General features: G+C 43.2%; 1 long non-coding RNA gene across 1 annotated transcript; it reads left to right on the top strand.

The window, feature by feature from the left end:
* The first annotated feature begins 6,320 nt into the window (after positions 1-6,320).
* Positions 6,321-16,814, top strand: LOC148135653 (uncharacterized). Its single transcript, XR_015755039.1, has 3 exons — positions 6,321-6,391; positions 12,655-12,741; positions 16,709-16,814. It is a non-coding gene; the product is annotated as an uncharacterized LOC148135653 (long non-coding RNA).
* The last annotated feature ends 1,296 nt before the right edge of the window (positions 16,815-18,110 follow it).

The following is an 18,110-nucleotide window of genomic DNA, read 5'->3' as shown; positions in this document are numbered from 1 at the left end:
ATTGAGAACTTTTTGATATAAGGCCACAGCTGGAGAATATTATGCCCGGTGACCAAAACCATTGCGAAAGAAGCAATTTTTCAGGAATGCCTTAAAGGAAGAAAGCAGATCTCAGAGGGTGGGAATTCCAGACCGTGTTGCCTTGGAATCTATAGAAACAGTCACACAGCTGAACTCAAAAATAAACACATCATTGGGAGCCTAAACTAAAATGAGTTATTGAGATATGAAAGGGTGTGTGGTGCAGGAAGATAGGAATGATTACAGCCAGGAATTAAGTCAAGGATGTGAAAGTAAATTGTTGTTGCTTATAAATGGGAGCGTTTTGATGGATCAGGAAGTTCCATCAAATCCAGTCTCTGGACTCATTTAAGAAGGAGTTGGATAGAGCTCTCAAAAATAGTGGAATCAAGGGTTATGGAGATAAGGCAGGAACAGGATACTGATTAGGAATGATCAGCCATGATTATATTGAATGGCGGTGCAGGCTCGAAGGGCTGAATAGCCTACTCCTGCACCTATTGTCTATTGTTCTGGGACAAGTGAGCACTTGGCTGGTAGAGCTTTCAATATTCTGGAGATTTTCGGGAGGGTGATTGTGGGATGCTGGCCAGGAGTGGATTTAGATAATGAAATCTAGAGTTAATAAAATGAATGAATGAGAGTTTCAGTAAATGAGCTGAGACTGGGGTGAAGTCAGGTGAGATCACTGAAGTCGAAATAGTGGTCTTGGAGTGGGACTGGGCTATTTCCCTCAGCTGTGGGATTCAGCTGTTTGTCAATTTGTGAATCAAGTCTGTAACAAACTCAGGAGCTGATTGGCCCTGGAAGAACCCAAACTGGGCGTCACTGAGCAGGTTATTGTGAGCATGTGCTTGACAGCACTGTTGATGACAACTTCTATCACTTCACTGCTGAGCGAGTGTGGACTGATGGAGGGAAATTGGCTGGGTTGGATGTGTCCTGCGTTTTTGTGTTGAACAACACTGAGAATCATTTCCCAATGTCGGTAGGTGCCAGTGCTGGAGCAGTACTTGTCTTGGTGGGCAGTAAGTTCTGGAGCACAGCCATCAGTATTATTGCCACAATGCTGGCAGGGCCCATAGCCTTTACACTACTTCTCCATTTTTGATCTGATTTGAAATGAGTTTTACACCAATTCGATTCCCATCTGTGATGTCATGGACAAATAGAGAAGGCTCATCCCCTTGGAACTGCTGGCTGAAAATTGCTGCAAATGCTCTTGTCTTGTCTATTGAATGAATGTGTGAGGCCCCTCCATCAGTAAGGGTGGGGATATCTGTGATGCTTCCTGCAGTGAGTTGTTTAATTGCCCATCACCATTCCTGACTAGTTGTGGCAGAACTCAGTGACATTCCATCTCAAAATTAACCGAGTTACACCAGTAATAAAGCTCACCACCCAATGAGGCACTTCAGCACAACGTCCTGCAGTGTTGCACACAGCCACCTTTACCAAGGAATGATCACAACTCACAAAATCGAAGGCCAAGAGCATGTCTCTTTAAAGGAGCTGAAGTCAAACTCTCAATTTTTGGAAGTATTTTTATTAAACCTGATTGAACATTTAAATCTCAGAGCATAATCTTTACTTTTTTAAACAAAGTGTGGGAAACACCCCACATCTTGCTAAAGGTTCAGTTCGGCCTGATACATAGAGCCAAAGGTCAAGCAAACATCACACTTTCCATTCACTTCTACAAAGGGCTGACATCACATTTCTTCAGGATTTAAAGTATTTTATAAATTTTCTAAAATCATTTGTCACGATAAAGAACTGGACAATAAATGTCATTGTATACAAGAAGAGTGAAGCCTGTGACAGCAGATTTAGCTTTGGAGGGCAGTGTGTGCGCTTTCTAAATTCTGGGAGCACTTTGGGAGACTGCTCCCAGATGGTGATAGTGAGCATATCCGGAATATACTGTTTATATTTGGGAATCCCTGAGAGACAATCTGTGGTTTCACTAATCTGTGGCTTGCGTTGGTGTACAGTAAGCAATTCGTAAAGTTACTTGTGTATTGTTGTTGACTACCTGAATGGTAGTGTGAATGCATCTATTGTAAATATTTGGAATATTTCAGAACTGCCCAGTGCTTGGCAAATTCAGGGGGGACAAAAAATCACATTGAGTAATTTGAAATTAAGAATCCAAGAGGACTTAACCACTGAAGTATTAAATTCAAATAGTTAAATGGAGTGCTCACACTTAAAATACCTATTATCCATAGGAATGGATGGACTGACAGAATTGAGACCAAATTCCTGGCTGGGGAGTGTGAAATGTGCTTTGATAAAGTCACCTGCATTTACCAACAATAATTTGGCAAGCTCGGAAATTTAACAAACAATATGAGCTTCATTGCTGCTCCAGTTGGGTCCTAAGCTCTGTGAAAAAGGATAACAATGTTCAGATTTATTGCATACACTCTGAAACACATTTATCTTCTACAGATCCTGCAAGTTTCCCCAATGAGCATAGTCCATCCAAATGATGTTGCTAACTTTAGCCAACTCATTTCTTTCCGAGCCTCTATAACCTGAAGAGTGACCACAAGCAATTACTCCACATATGTGGGAACATTACCGACGATGATGTTTTCCTTCAGAATTGATATCCATATATTCACTGCCCAGAAAAGTTAAAAGGTTGTTACCTTTTATAGAGCAATGATTCAGTGGGAGTAAAACACCAACCTTTTCTTGCTTAATAATCACGCTGCCTAAATTTTAAAAATGAATACTTCTTAATAGTTCACTAGATCCTTACAAAATATTTTGTGCTAAACAAATCACATGATACATAGTTATTCAGTTAATAAAACAAGTTTGTTCATTGAAGAACGCAGAGGAAAAGGTCATGAAACAATGTGAGTTTGATAAACCTCAATCATCATTTCAAGTGCATTCTCTGCATAAATTTTCCTTTTCTCCTCGAAGTATTCAACATCTTGAATAATTGAGAGAATGAAGTCACAGTTGTACAACACACAATCAGACCCTTCAGTCCAACTTGCCCATGCTGACCAAATATCCAAAATTAATCTAATCACATTTGCAAGCATTTGTTCCATATCAATCTTAAACCCTTTCTACTAATTATCAGTTTATTTTACTTAATCAGCACTTGAAATACTGACTTTTTTTTGTCCCAACATTGGTTAAAGAAATCATAAATTCAATCATCCAAGTTAATTTTGTAATCTTTCACAAAGAAACAAGTGAGAACAACATATAGCTGAGTGCAAAACAAAATACTGCAGCTGCGCGATATCAGGGAACACGCGAAAGCTGAGGCACTGATACTGCACAAGTTTGTCAGCACGGTTTCAATTACTGACAATAATCTTAGCCTTCACATAGTAAAGGTAAATGTGAGATATCTGAATTTCATGTATTGGTTCCTATTGCACTTTTGAGAAGATTAAACCAAGAATAATTTTTGTTGATCAAAGGAGAAAGTGACGATAAAAGAAGCTGGACATCAGAGTCGAAAGGTATTATGCTGGAAAAGCACAGCAAGTCAGGCAGCATCCGAGAAGCAGGAGAGTTGATGTTTCGTGCATAAGCCCTTCATCAGAAATCACAGGCTTCAGAAAAATAACTGGCATAGACTTATGCCAATACATATGTAGAAGGGTCAGAGCATGTTACTATCAGATTAGAGACTAATTTCAGATTTGGTAACGTTCAGTGCAACATTTCAGTATGGTAATTACATATGTACCTAAAAGAGAAATGGTATAAAATTACAAGCTCTAGAATGATTTATAGGATTAAACCTGGAAATAAAGCTGGTGAACAAGAATGGAAAAGTGAAGTCCCGTCAGTATCGCCTTGGGCAGTGTCAAGTAAGAATTTGAGAGCAGAGTTGCCACTTTGGTGTACCTGCAGTCTGGCTAAATTGCAGCAAAAATCTGTTCAATGTTATCTGCAAACTATTGAATGCAATATCCTCCTTGCACAATAATGAGGCAGCATTTTGGGATCTCATTTTTAAAATATTATTTTCAAAGTTACTCACAATTAAGAGTGTTCACTTGGTGCTGTCTGCATAACACAGTACAAAAAGGAAATACAAAAAGATCATTATAACCCAAATTCAGAGTCACTAATTCATTGATATTGCATGGGTCCATCATTTATAAATAATCATTTTTTAAAAATAAATACAGATACATTTACTAACTACATTGGAGTACAGTCAAGTTTCTTATTGAACAGTGACAGGATTGGACAGTGTCCACATGGATTTAAGAGAGGGGAATCATACTTAGCAAATCTACTGAAAGAATCTACAGAGTCGAATATTAAAGAGAGAAATTGCAGGACATTTAGAAAAGCTTATCATTAAACATGGTAGACTGGGCTTTGTGAAAGAGAAACTATATTTCACAAATTTACGACAGTTCATTTGAGGAGATAACAAGCAGGGCTAATAAAGGGCAATCCAATGATTTGTATTTTGATTTTAAAATTGTAAATGATAAGATGCTACATAAAACTTAATTGCACAATTTAGGAGCTCATGGTATCGGTGTATTGTATTAGCATGGACTGAGGATTGGCTAACCACACTGGCTGTTGCTGAGTCCTCACTTGGAGTACTGTATACAATGTTAGCTCCCAGATTTAATAAAGGATAAACCAACATTGGAGACCATTCAAAAAAGATTCACTTAGCTGCTTCGAGGATGACAGGGTTAACCTATCAAGAATAGATAAGCGGGGGTGATCTTATGGAAACAAGATTCTGATGAGTTTGACAGGGTGGATGTTGACTAGATCTTCTAGCACCAGTGAAGGGAACATTCATTTTAGAAAAAATAAAGAATTCTTTCTCTCAGTGAATGGGTAGAATTTTCTCGCCCAAACTTTTGTGAAAGTTAAATGTGGGAGGGGAATGGTTGGGTTACTCTTTGGAGGGTTGTTCTGGCTTGTTGGGCTGAAGGGCCTGTTTGTTTCCACACCGTCGGGAATCTATGATTTAATCTCAAATTATTTTAAAAGAGGGCAGATAGATTTTTGAAATATTGAGTAGTTGAGGGCTATGCAGATCAAGCATAAGAAGTGTTGAGGTCTCGGTTGGCCCAGCCATGATCTGTTAGAATGGGGGAACAAGCTGGAGGGGTTGAATGACTACTCCTGCTCCGATTCCTTGAGGCTCCATTTCATGTTTTTTTTTTGTCTCCAAAGAAGAACGTGATACAATGTGCTAAAGATATCAGATGTGAAAATGGGGTGTTTTTGTACTGATTCAGATGGTATTGATTCATCAATCACAGCTATTCAGTCATGAGGAGGAAGGCAATTCCCTCCATGAATAAAGGAAATCTGCTGCAGAGCTCAGACAAAGGGAGATCTTCCCCTCAGAAAACTCTCCCATCACATCACCCAACATATCAGCTAAAGTAGGACACACTGCGCATGCGTTAGCCAACAAAAGGACTCCGGGTGATTGATGTCAGCACCGGACCAATGAAAGGACGGTGGGCGGCGTTGGAGGACCTAGCGTGCGGTTGGTCCTCCAACCAATCAAAGTGAATGAAGGGCGGCGCTAAACTAAACCATGTGATCACCCCCGCGCGCGGCGCAGAGTCGCTGTAATGAATGGTCGGGAAGTTATGGAGAGAAAGGATACGGTAAGGAAAGAAATAAACAGGGAAACGGGAGAAAAACTGTGTTGCCATGAGCAGAGAGGTTTTACAAACAAATTGTGCGCGTCGGAAAACACAAATTTGAACGTCCAAGTCCCGTGTTTGCAGTAAATTAGTAATGGCCACAGCGCGGCTGCAGGCCTGAGTGAGCGCCGCCATCTTTATTCGGGACAACGATTCACTGGATACGTGCGGAGCCGCCATCTTTGTAGGGGGCGAGGTGCAGCCAGGCGCATGTGCAGCCTTTCACAGTATCGAGTCATTGTGATCTCAGCAGCCCACACTGGGCTCTGGGCTCCCTCATCACCACATTGTCAATATCGAGCTTCCTCGGTCTAGAACCATGGGTGTATTTTTGGTCTGTTTAGTACTGTATTATTACTTTTTTAGACCCTTTGTAAATGAGTTTTTCGCTGCGGCCCAGCCCCTGACCATGTGCTGCTCGATTATCAGATTTTCTTGAATATTTTTGACAGTCAAGAATTCTTTTTTCCAATAAGCAAGAGTATTTTCCTTCCATTTCTGACTATCAAATTCTGCACCCCTTTTATTCCCTGTAAACCGTTTTGCACTCCCTGAAACATCAACTGTGTTTCTCCTTCCACAGATACCAGTGATTAATGCCAAAGCCCTGTTGCTCGTGGAGAGGGTGATGTTTGACTTTCTTGTACAGCTGCAGTTTGTGTGTGAAGGTGCTCTCACAATGTGGTTGGGTAAGTGACATTATAGATTATTCATTCAGCAACAGTGATGATTTGAAAATAATGTGCAAATGAACAACAATTTGTATTCTTATTATCAAGCTTATAATTTCACAAAAATACTATTGAGACCTTTAGACATAAGGCCAGACATGAAGAAATTAGGTCAGGTGACCAAAAGCATTGCCAAAAAGCAGGTTTTGAGGGATGTCTTAAAGGTGGAAAGCAGTCCTGAGAGGTTTTGGCTGCGAATTCCAGACCATGCTGCTTCTGCAACTGTAGAAACAGCCACACAGGTGAAGTAATGAAGTAACAAATGGTTGGGAGTCTCGAAGAAAATGAGTTGTCGAGGTCACAAAGTGTGTGTGGTGCAGGGAGCTAGGGATGATTACAGCCAGGAATTAAATCAAGTGTGAGAAATTTAAATTGAGGGATATTGGCCAGGTGCTGGCAGGTGAGACTAGATTGGGTTCGGATATCTGGTCGGCATGGACGGGTTGGACCAAAGGGTCTTTTTTCTTGCTGTGCATCTCTATGTCTGTATGCTGTTGATTATGAATAGGAGCCTTTTGATGAATCAACAAGCAGAGATTTAGACTTTCTTGAGATTACAGGGAGGTTGAATGTGGGAAACTGGCCCTGAGTGTGTTTGGAAAATGAAGTCTGAAGATAACACAAGGTCGATGAAAGTGTATGAGCTGAGGCAAGGGTGGAATCAGCTAGAAACAGTGGTGTTGGAGTGGGACTGAGTTATCATTCACCTCACCTCTGGGATTCAGCTGGTTGTCAAGTTGTGAATCAGGGCGGTAACACAATCAGGAGCTGAGTGGCCGTGGTGGTGCCAAAAATGAGTGTCGCTCAGCTGGCTGTTGCTGAGCAGCTGCTGCTTGGTAGCCCTGTTAATAGCATCTTCCATCACTTTACTGCTGATCGAGTATGGACTGATAGAGGGAAATTGGCTGGATTGGATTGCCCTGTGCTTTTGTGTTGAACATCCCTGGGCAATGTTCCACATTGTCGGTAGATGCCAGTGCTGGAGTGGTACTTGGCTTGGTGGGTGGCAAGTTCTGGAGCACAAGCCATCAGTATTATTGCCAGAATATTGACAGGGCCCGTAGCCTTTGCACGACTTAAGCATTTCTTGATGTTATTCAAACTTAACCGAACTGGCTTAAAACTCACATCTGTGATGTTGGAAACCACTGGAGAAGGCCGAGATGGATCATCCCACTTTACACTTCTGGCTGCAGATTGCTGCAAATGCTGTCATCTTATCTGGTGCACGGGTATGTGAGGCCCGTCCATCAGTAAAGGTGGGGATTTCTGTGATGCTTGCTCCAGTGAGTTGTTTAATTGTCCATCACTGTTCACAACTGGGTGTGGGAGAACTGCAGAGCTCCAATCTGTTCCATTGGATGTGGGATCACTTAGCTCTGTTGCTTGCTGCTGATGCTGTTTGATATGCAGGTAGTTCTGTTTGATAGCTTCAACTGGTTGGCACTTCATTTTTAGATCTGCCTGGTGCTGTTCATAGCATGCCCTCCTTTCCTGTCCATTGTGATGTGTGAGAGTGGGATTTACAAACCCATGAGATTTCAGATTGTGCTGGAGTACAGTTCTGCTGCTGTTGATGTCCCACAGTTCCTCATAGATACCCAGTTTGATATCCTACATCTCTTCAAAGTCTGTCCCAATTAGAACGGTGATAGTGCCACTCAACACAATGGAGGTTTTTCTCAACTTTAAGGCGAGACTTTGTCTCCAACAGGAATGTGTGATGGTCGCTCTTCCTGATCCTGTCATGGACAGATGTATCTGCCGCTGGTCAATTCATAACAATGAGATCAAATATGTTTTACACTCTTGTTGGTTCCCTCACCACCCGCTGCAGACTCAGTTGAGCAGCTATGTCCTTTAGGACCTGACCAGCTCAGTCAGTAATTCTGTTGCAGAGCTAGTCTCGATTGTGGACATTGAAATCCTGTACACGGAGTAAGTTTGACACCATTTTACTTCCTCAGTGCTTCCTCCAAATGTTGTTCAACATGAAGGAGAACTGATCCATCAGCCAAGGGAGGACGGTATGTGGTAATCAGCAGGAGCCATGAGACTTCCTGGTCTCCGGAGTCGATGCTGTGTACTCCCAGGGCAAATCCTCCCTGTCTGTACCCCACTGTGCCACCACCTCTTCCTGGTCTGTCCTCTCGGTGGGACAGGACATATCCAGAGATTTCAGGAGGAAGTGAAGACTGCAGATGCTGGAGATCAGAGTCAAGAGTCTGGTGCTGGAAAAGCACAGCAGGTCAGGCTGATGAAGGGCTTCGTCTCGAAACGTCGTTTTTCCTGATCCTCGGATGCTGCTTGACTGTTGTGCTTTTCCAGCACCACACTCTCGATATCTCGGGATGGTGATGGTGGTGTCTGGTCATTGTTTGTAAGGGATGATTCCGTGAGTATGACTATGTCAGGTTATTCCTTGACTCGTCTGTGAGACAGCTCTCCACATTTTGGCACCAAAATCCATATGTCAGTGAGGAGGACGTTGCACCATCGAGAGGGCTGATTCTGTGGTTGTAATGTCTGGTGCTTTGTTAGGTGCCAACTGGTCCATCCAGTTTCATTCCTTTATTGAGACTTTGCAGTGATTATTACAGTGAGTAGCTGGCTGGGCCGCTGTCAGGTTGGCAGGATTTTTTTCGCTATTGACAATGGTTTCATGGAGATCAGGAGATTCCAAATACATTGTTATTTTTCTTGAATTCAGATTCCACCATCTGCCAAGACGGGATTCGAACCAGGACTTCAGTCGTTTGTTTTAATATTCTGGATAAAAGCTAAATACATGAGATTTGTTCACTCATGTTAAATATCACGAACCCTGCTTTTGTTTCTTTGTTAAACACTGTCCATCATCCTGTCTCCCCTCCAACAACATGAGTGAGGAGCACATGGAGTTTCTCTGTCATTGAGACTGAGATAATCCGACCTGCTTCTCTCCCTCCCACTAGCCCACTGAGCCAAACTGCCTCACATGGTTTTCCTGGTTCTTGTCCTAAACCCACATCTTTCTCCAGTCTCTTGTCAAGCCTTATCAGAGCTCACCTTGACCCTTTACCCAAACCTCACTAAACTCACTTTCCAACTCTCTTTCCTCCACTGCCGCCTCATCACTCCCCCTCGCCAATTCATAGATATTGTTCCTTGTTCTGTCTGTTGGTCTTTTTTGGTTATGTCCTTCTCTCCCATTCTGTGAAAAACCAATATTTGACCTCACCGTTGTTGGAAAATCCTGCTCCTTCTTCACTCTCCCTTTCCTATCTGAATTCCTTGCATTTGGTGTCCCTCAACGATCTATCCTTGGTCTCTCCTGTATCTCACATACATAGTGCCAAGAGGTGATATCATCCAAAAACACTGTGTTAGATTTGACATGTACACTGACGATGCCCAGCTCTCCCTCCCCATCATGCCTCTCTATTACTCCACTGTTACTCAGTTATCAAACTGCTTATTACATTCCCACTACTCGATTAGCTGCAGTTTCCTCCAATGAAACATTGTCACGGTTAAACCCATTGCCTTACCTTTATCTTTCTGCTGAGCCCCTCCCTCCCACTGGGAACTCTGAGACAGAACGACACTCTTCACAATATTGCTGTTATATCTGACCCCAAGGTGACCTTCTGATCAGACATCCACACAATCACAACACCAAGAATTCCAATCTCTTAAACGTTGCTTTTCTCCACCTCACCCCAGCTCCATTGCTACTGAAACCCCTTAGCCGCGTCTGTGTCGCCTTAAACTTGAATCCAAACAGAACCCTTGATTCCGTGACTCAGAATTTGGTTTCAGACTCCCCTCTCAGTATTTACCCTCAGACACATCCTCTCAGTATTTATCCTGTCAAACCCCTTAAGAATCCCATCTGTCTCAGTGAGATCACCTCTCTTTCTCCAAAATCCAGTGAGTAGAGTCCCAACCTTTTCAGCCTTTATTTAAAAGATAATCCTCCAAACCAGGGATCATCTCATTGAATCTTCCCTTAAATGCCTCCAATAAAGTGACATATTTCCTTATCTAATTGGACCAAAACTGCTCTCATTACTGCAGATATGGTGGTCTCACCAGCACTTCCACACGTTACTCTCAGGTATATACTCCAAACTCTAATACTGAAAACGTTTGAAACAAAACGTTCGACTCCTTTTCCTGATTCCCTGTTGTAACTGTGTGGTAGCTTTCTGTGTTTCCTGAACAATTACCCATGGTCCCTTTGTTGTGCAGCTTTATGGGCGGCACGGTGGCACAGTGGTTAGCACTGCTGCCTTGCAGCGCCAGAGACCCGGGTTCAATTCCCGCCTCAGGCGACTGACTGTGTGGAGTTTGCACGTTCTCCCCGTGTCTGCGTGGGTTTCCTCCGGGTGCTCCGGTTTCCTCCCACAGTCCAAAGATGTGCAGGGTCAGGTGAATTGGCCATGCTAAAATTGCCCGTAGTGTTAGGTAAGGGGTAAATGTAGGGGTATGGGTGGGTTACGCTTCGGCGGGTCGGTGTGGACTTGTTGGGCCGAAGGGCCTGTTTCCACACTGTAAAGTAATCTAATCTAATATTTCTACAGTTTCCACCATTTAAATAGTACTTTGTTCTTTTATTATCTCCTCCAAAATGAGCAACTTCCCATTTTCCCAAGTTACACCCCGTCTGGCAACTTGTTGCCCCTTCTCCTATGCATCTGTCTCTTTTCATAATCCTCTTAGACCTTTACAGATATACCCCCTTCCCATTCTTCCAAACATTTACTGGGAACACTGGGCAGTGGGAAGCAGACAGAGTTGCTATCTTTTTAGGGATACGCTTTGGAGTGATTGGGAGGGTCTTGCTCCCCATTGGTCAGGATGGAGACAACTTGCCCATCGTTCGGCATTAGCCTTTCACGCCCATGTCTTATTGATGAGGCAGAGCGGCAGCACGGAATGAAAGAAAAGAAAGTAATTCTTGTTCCCCATATCTCACTGACGCTTGGATCATTTTCTCCAATGTGTCAAAGAACTGATGTGTTCAGTCACATGGGATCTCAAGGTGGAATCTCCTAGACACCCACAGATTTCCCTCTAAGTTGACTGCTGATGTCCTCAAGGCTAATATGTACAGTAATCCTGGGCCACGAGGAGGGGATGGTGTGAGTTTCTAACTTGAACTGAGAGTGACAGATTTTATAAACTTGTATTACAGGATATTACAGGTGGACATTCAGATGGTAATCTCAGTAAATATTCTGCCAAACTCTGATTGAATTACTCAATATATCAGGACCTGGATATTTGCATTGTGTGTGTGTGAGTATTGTGTTCCAGATCAGTCCCATTTGCTGCTTAACAATTCTCCTTTCAATCATCGCATTCTCTCAAAAGGTCTCCCCAAACCTTCAATGTGTCATGTAATCCTTTTATTATCCGAATATGTAATTTTTGTATAAGGATGTCTCAGAGAGGGAGCAGAATATTCTTAAAGGGGTGAATAACCATTTTGCGGGGAGGCTGTTGTTTATTGGTATCAATGATATCGGAATAGAAGAGTTCACATTATTGGATCATTGGAATCTCTTTTGGGGTAGAATTGATCTCCATCAGAAGGATGGATTGTACTGGTACTGGAAGGGAACAGTTGCTAGTGCTATTCAGGAGGCATTAAACTAGTAAAGGAATGTGGGTAAACCCAGAGAGAGAGTGAGGGAAGAGCTAAGTCTGATGCTGGTACAGTTCGGACGTCACACAGTCAAGGCAGACAAAGGCAAGGCACAGAATGAGCAGTTACACTGCATTTATTTCAATGCAGGAGGCCCGATAGGTCGGGCAGAGGAGCTCAGGGTATGGGTTTGAACATCGCACTGGGATATTATAAAATTACAGAGGTATAACTTAATGATGGAGAGAACCAGCAGCTTAATGTTCCAGTGTATAGATGCTATAGCAAAGATAGAAAGGGGGCAACAGAGCAGGGGGAAGAGGTATTTTTTTATTAGGGATAACATTACAGCTGGGCTTCAAGAGGGTATTCCTGGGAGTACATCCAGGCAGGTTTTCAGGTGGAACTGAGAAATAAGAAAGGGACGATCTCGTTATTGGGATGGTACTAATGACCCCCCCTCCCCCCATCACCAGACTTCCCCAATAGTCCGCAGGGAGTTGAGAAGCAAACTTACTAAGAGATCACTTCTGTGTAAGAATGGTATGGTTGTGTACAAGACTTGACCTTCTTTGTTGTTCATTCACAGGATGAGGGTGTCACTGGCTGGGCCCAAAGGGCAGTAAAGAGTCAACCACATTGCTGTGGGTCTGGAGTCACATGTAGGCCAGACCAGGTAAGGATGGCAGATTCCTTCCCTGAAGGATATTAGCGAAACTGATGAGGTTTTTTTTTGCAGTAATCAACAATGGATTCATGGTCTTTAAAAAGATTCTTGCTTCCAAGTTATTATTTAATTCATATTCCACTGTCTGCCGTGACGGGATCCAAACCCTGGGCCCCAGAACGTGTTCTGGGTGTCTGGATTATCCATCTAGTGATAATCTCACTAGGCCATTTGGCAGGGTGAGTGACTGAGGTATCCGTGGGGCAGCACATCAGCATCAAAGCTCCCATGGTCTCTGCGGAAGATAGAAAGGGCTGGGGAGGGAGATATATCCCTGGTGGTGGGGTCCGACTGTAGGTAGCGGACATAGCAGAGGTTAATGGTGATTAGTAGGTGGCAGGTGAGGACCGGGGGATGATATTCTTATTGTGGTTGGAGGGGTGGGGGGAAGGCGGAGGTACAGGAAGTGGAGGATATGCGTTGGAGTGCATTGTTGATCAAGTGGGAGGGAAATCCGGTCCTTGAAAGAGGAAACGTTTCTGGGATGTCCTGGAGTGGAATTGCTTCTCCTGAGAGCAGATATGGCAGAGGCGGAGGAATTGGGAAGACAGAATCCTGTTTTAACAGGAATCTACTCGAGGGTAATCAGGAGAGCAAAAAGGGGACTTGAAATATCTCTAGGAAATAGTTTAAGGAGAATCCAAAGAGATTCTACAAATACATTAAGGATAAAATAATAACCAGACGGAGAATAGGAATTCTTAAAGATCAACAAGGCCATCTATGGAACAACAGGATGTGGGAGAAATACTATGCTATTCTATTCTGGAGAGTTTGGAGAAATAAATAGTGATAAGTTGAAAAGTGTCTATATTACAGAGGAGGATGTACTGGATGTCTTAAACAGTAGGAAGGTGGATAAATCCCTGGGACCTGATCAGGTGTATCCCAGAAATTTGTGGAAAGCTAGGAAGGTGATGGCAGTGCCCCTCCCTGAGGTATTTATATTACTGTTTGTGACAGTTGAGGTGCTGGAAGATGGGTGCCATTATTTAAAACTGGTGGTAAGTAAAGGCCAGGGAACAAGAGAACAGTCAGCCTAACGTCAGTGGTAGGTAAGTTGTTGGAAGTGATTCTGAGGGATGGGATTTACATGTATTTGGAAAGACAAGGATTGATTAGGGATAGTTAACGTGGCTTTGTGTGTGGGAAATTCTCTCTCTCTAACTTGATTGAGTTTTTTTGAAGATGTGACAAAGATGATTGATGAAGGCAGACTGGGGACGTTGTCTATATGGACACTGAACAATGTTCCACAAAGCAGACTGGTTAGCAGGGTTAGATAACATGAAATGTTGGGAGAACCAGTCATTTGGATACAAAACTGACTTGAAGGTAGGAGGCAGAGGGTGGTGATGGAGGGTTGCTTTGCGGACTGGAGGCCTGTGAGCAGCATTGTCCTGCAGGAATGGATATTGGGTCCTAAAATAAATGACTTGGATATGAATATGAGATATGGCCAGTGAGTTTACAGAAGACACCAAAATTGGAGGTGTAGTGGACAACGAAGAAGTGGACAAGTTCAGAATGCAACAGTATCTTGACCAGATGGGCCATTGGAATGAGGAATGGCAGACTGGGTTCACTTTAGACAAATGTTAGCTATTGGATTTTGGAAAGGCAACTCAGAGCAGGACTTGTACACTTAATGGTAAAGTCCTTGGGAATGTTGCTGAACATAGAGACCATGGAGTGCAGGTTCGTTGTTCCTTGAAAGTAGAGTTGCAGGTAGGCAGACTAGTGAAGGTGGGTTTGGTATGCTTATATTTATTGGTCAATGCATTGAGTACAGAAGCTGGGACGTCAAATTGTGGTTGGACAGGACATTGATTAAGCCATTTCAGGAATTCTGTTTTAAGTTCGAAATTCCCTGTTCTGGAAAGGATGTTGTCAATCTTGAAAGAGTTCAGACAAGATTTACAAAGACTTTGCTAGGGTTGGAGGATTTGGACTACAGGGAGAGGCTGAATAGGCCAGAGTTAATTTCCCTGGAGCGTCAAAGTCTGAGAAGTGACTTCATGGAAATTTATAAAATCATGCAAGGCATGGATAAGGTGAACAGCCAGGGTCCTTTCCCCCCGGTTCGGTGGGATCAAAATAAGATCACATGGACTTAAGTTGAGAGGGCAAAGATTAAAAACGGATCTAAGGGGCAAAGTTTTCAAGCTGAGTGTGGTGTATGTGTGGAATGAGCTGCCAGATGAAATAGTGGAGGCTGAAACAGTTACAACATTTGAAAGGCATCCGATTGGGTACATGAATAGGAAGAGTTTCCAATGATACGGACCTATAGCTGGCAAATGGGGCTCCATTTGTTGAGGATTCCTAGTTGGCATGGACAAATTGGACCAAAGGTCTGTTTCTGTGCTGTACATCTCTATGACACTAATAAATGAAAATAAGATGTGTTCCTCTTTTGTGGAGAGCTAGCAGAAGCACAGATAATTGTCCTTGGAGCTGAGAAGGTTAAGCAGTGATTTTGACCAGCTGCAAATTTGTTTCTAGGATATTTAATCTGCAGAGAGAGTGGAAATGTTAACAATGTCACAATTTTAGTAACTATTTTCAAGTAATTGGCAAATAATGTGAACATTTCATTCAGTAAATTGAGTATCTGGAACAGTCTGAATGGCAGCTGGACACAGACTCAGCAGTTATTCATAAACAGATTTGGAATTTTACTTATTAAGGGAGGATTTGGGGTCTATGGGCAAATGGGAAGGGAATGTGGACAGATTTGCAGCATCTCCATAGGGAGAGGATACAGCCCAAATGGGCTGAATAGCCCCAGCCCCTGTGCTCTGTGATACTGCCCCATTGACTGTGAATGTTGAAGCTCATCCCAGGGCAGAGAGAGGAAGGATCCCACCACTCACCACACAATGGGCCCCGATGATTGATGTCAGCGCAGGCCAATAGGAGGCAGAGGGCCAGGCCGTACCAGTTTGTCTTCCGTGGGTGGCACGGTGGCACAGTGGTTAGCACTGCTGCCTCACAGCACCAGAGACCCGGGTTCAATTCCCGACTCAGGCGACTGACTGTGTGGAGTTTGCCAGTGTCTGCGTGGGTTTCCTCCGGGTGCTCCGGTTTCCTCCCACAATACAAAGACGTGCAGGTCAGGTGAATTGGCCATGCTAAATTGCCCGTAGTGTTAAATAAAGGGGTAAATGTAGGGGTATGGGTGGGTTGCGCTTCGGTGGGTCAGGGTGGACTGTAAGTAATCTAATCTAATCAATCAGAGTGAATGAGGGCATTCTCAAGGCTGGACCTAAAGAAAGGCACATATCGCAGAGATTTGAGAAAGTGGAGGACATGATATAGGGAGCGTTCTGTGGCTGGAGAGGAATTATATAAGTAAGGAAGAGTTGTGAGGCTGGATGAAGTGACAGTGATCGGGAGAGTTGAGGATGGAGGAATTTAGAGTTAGTGAGGATTAGAGTCATAATGTTATACAGCAAGGAAACAGGCCCTGTGGTCCAACCAGTCCATGCCAACCATAATTCCAAACTGAACTAATTGTACCTGCCTCTGCTTAGTCCACATCCATCCAAATACTTCCTATTTATGTACTTATCTGAATGTATTTTAAATATTGTAATTGTATTCACAGCTACCACTTCCTCTGGACTTCACACTTATAATTTCTTTTTAAAACCCTAATGTCTTTTCTCAAATCTTTCTCGTTTCTTCTCAAAATGAATGCACCCGAGTTTTGAATCCCCCTCTCCCCTGGCTATTCACCTTATCTACACTCTTTCTGATTTTATAAACCTCTAATGAGTCACCCCTCAACTTCCTGCACTCCAGTGAAAAAATTCCCAGCCTCTCCTTAGAACACAATCCCTCCATTCATGGCAACATGCAGGTAAATCTCTCCTGAACCTGCTCCAATTTAATAATATCCTTCCTATAACAGCACAACCAGAACTGGACAGAGTATTCCAGAAGAGGCCTTTCCAACGTCCTGTACATTCTCAACCTAACGTCCCAACTCCTGTACTCAAAGGTCTGAACAATGACGGTAAGTGTGCTAAGCACCTTAACCACCCTGTCCACATGTGACGCAAACTTCAAAGACGTGAACCCCTCGGTCTCTTTGTTCCCATATCACTACTCAAGGCCCTACTTTTATTGAGTGTAAGTACTACCCTTGTTTGTATTGTCAGGATGTTATATTTTGCATTTATTCCAATCCAAAAAAATTTTGAGTATAAAGGCAGTAGGAGTATAATTAAGAGGGAAATCAGGAGGCAAAAAAGGGATGTGAGATAGCTTTGGAAAATAGGGTTAAGGATAATCCAAAGGGCTTTTGTCAATACATGAGGAGCAAAAGGCTAACTAGGGAGAAAATAGAAACCCTCAAAGATCAGAAAGGCAGCCATTGTGTGGAGCTGCAGGCGATGGGCGACATAGGAAACAAGTATTTTGCATTAGTGTTTACTGTGAAGAAGTACATGGGAGATATAGAATGTGGGGAAATAAATGGTGACATCTTGGAAAATGTCCATATTACAGAGGAGGAGGAGGTGCTCATTGAGTGGCAACGGAGCTGGTGCAGGGGAAAAGGATTCATGTTTTTTGGATCATTGTGATCTGCTCTGGAGTAGAGTTGACCTGCATAAGAAGGATGGATTGTACCTGAATTGGAAGGTGTCTAATGTCTAGGCAGGGAGAATTGCTGGTGATACTTGGGAGGCATTAAACTAGTGAGGGAGTGGGTGTAAACCCAAGAAGATAGTGAGGAAAGAGATATGTCTGAGGCTGGTACAGTTCAGAAGTCAAATAGTCAAGGCAGGCAAGGGCAAGGCACAGAAGGAAGTTGCACTGCATTTACTTCAATAGAAGAGGCCTGACAGGGAAGGCAGATGAGCTCAGGGTATGGTTTTGAACATGGCACTGGGATATTATAGCAATTACAGAGGCATCACTCAGGGATGGATAGGACTGGCAGCTTAATGTTCCAGGGTATAAATGCTACAGGAAGAATAGAAAGGGGGACGAGAGAGGAGGGGAGTGGCATTTTTGATTCGGGATAGCATTATGTTTTTGCTTAGGGAGGATATTCCTGGGAGTACGCCCAGTGAAGGTATTTAGGTGGAACTGGGAAATAAGAAAGGGATAATCACCTTATTGGAGTTTTCTGCATGGATTTCGTCCGGGTGCTCTGGTTTCCTCCCACAGTCCAAAGATGTCCAGGTTGGGTGGATTGTCCAGGCTGAATTGCCTATAATGTTCAGGGATGTGCAGGTTGGGTGGATTATCCAGGCTGAATTGCCCATATTGTTCAGGGATGTGCAGGTTGGGTGGATTATCCAGGC

The sequence above is a fragment of the Chiloscyllium plagiosum genome, unplaced genomic scaffold, assembly GCF_037043375.1.
Source record: "Chiloscyllium plagiosum isolate Xiang-an unplaced genomic scaffold, Cpla_swu_hap1 HiC_scaffold_49, whole genome shotgun sequence".
In the NCBI taxonomy this organism is placed as follows: Eukaryota; Metazoa; Chordata; class Chondrichthyes; order Orectolobiformes; family Hemiscylliidae; genus Chiloscyllium; species Chiloscyllium plagiosum.
The sequence above is the reverse complement of the archived record's forward strand: the minus strand, read 5'-3'. Positions and strand labels throughout refer to the sequence as shown.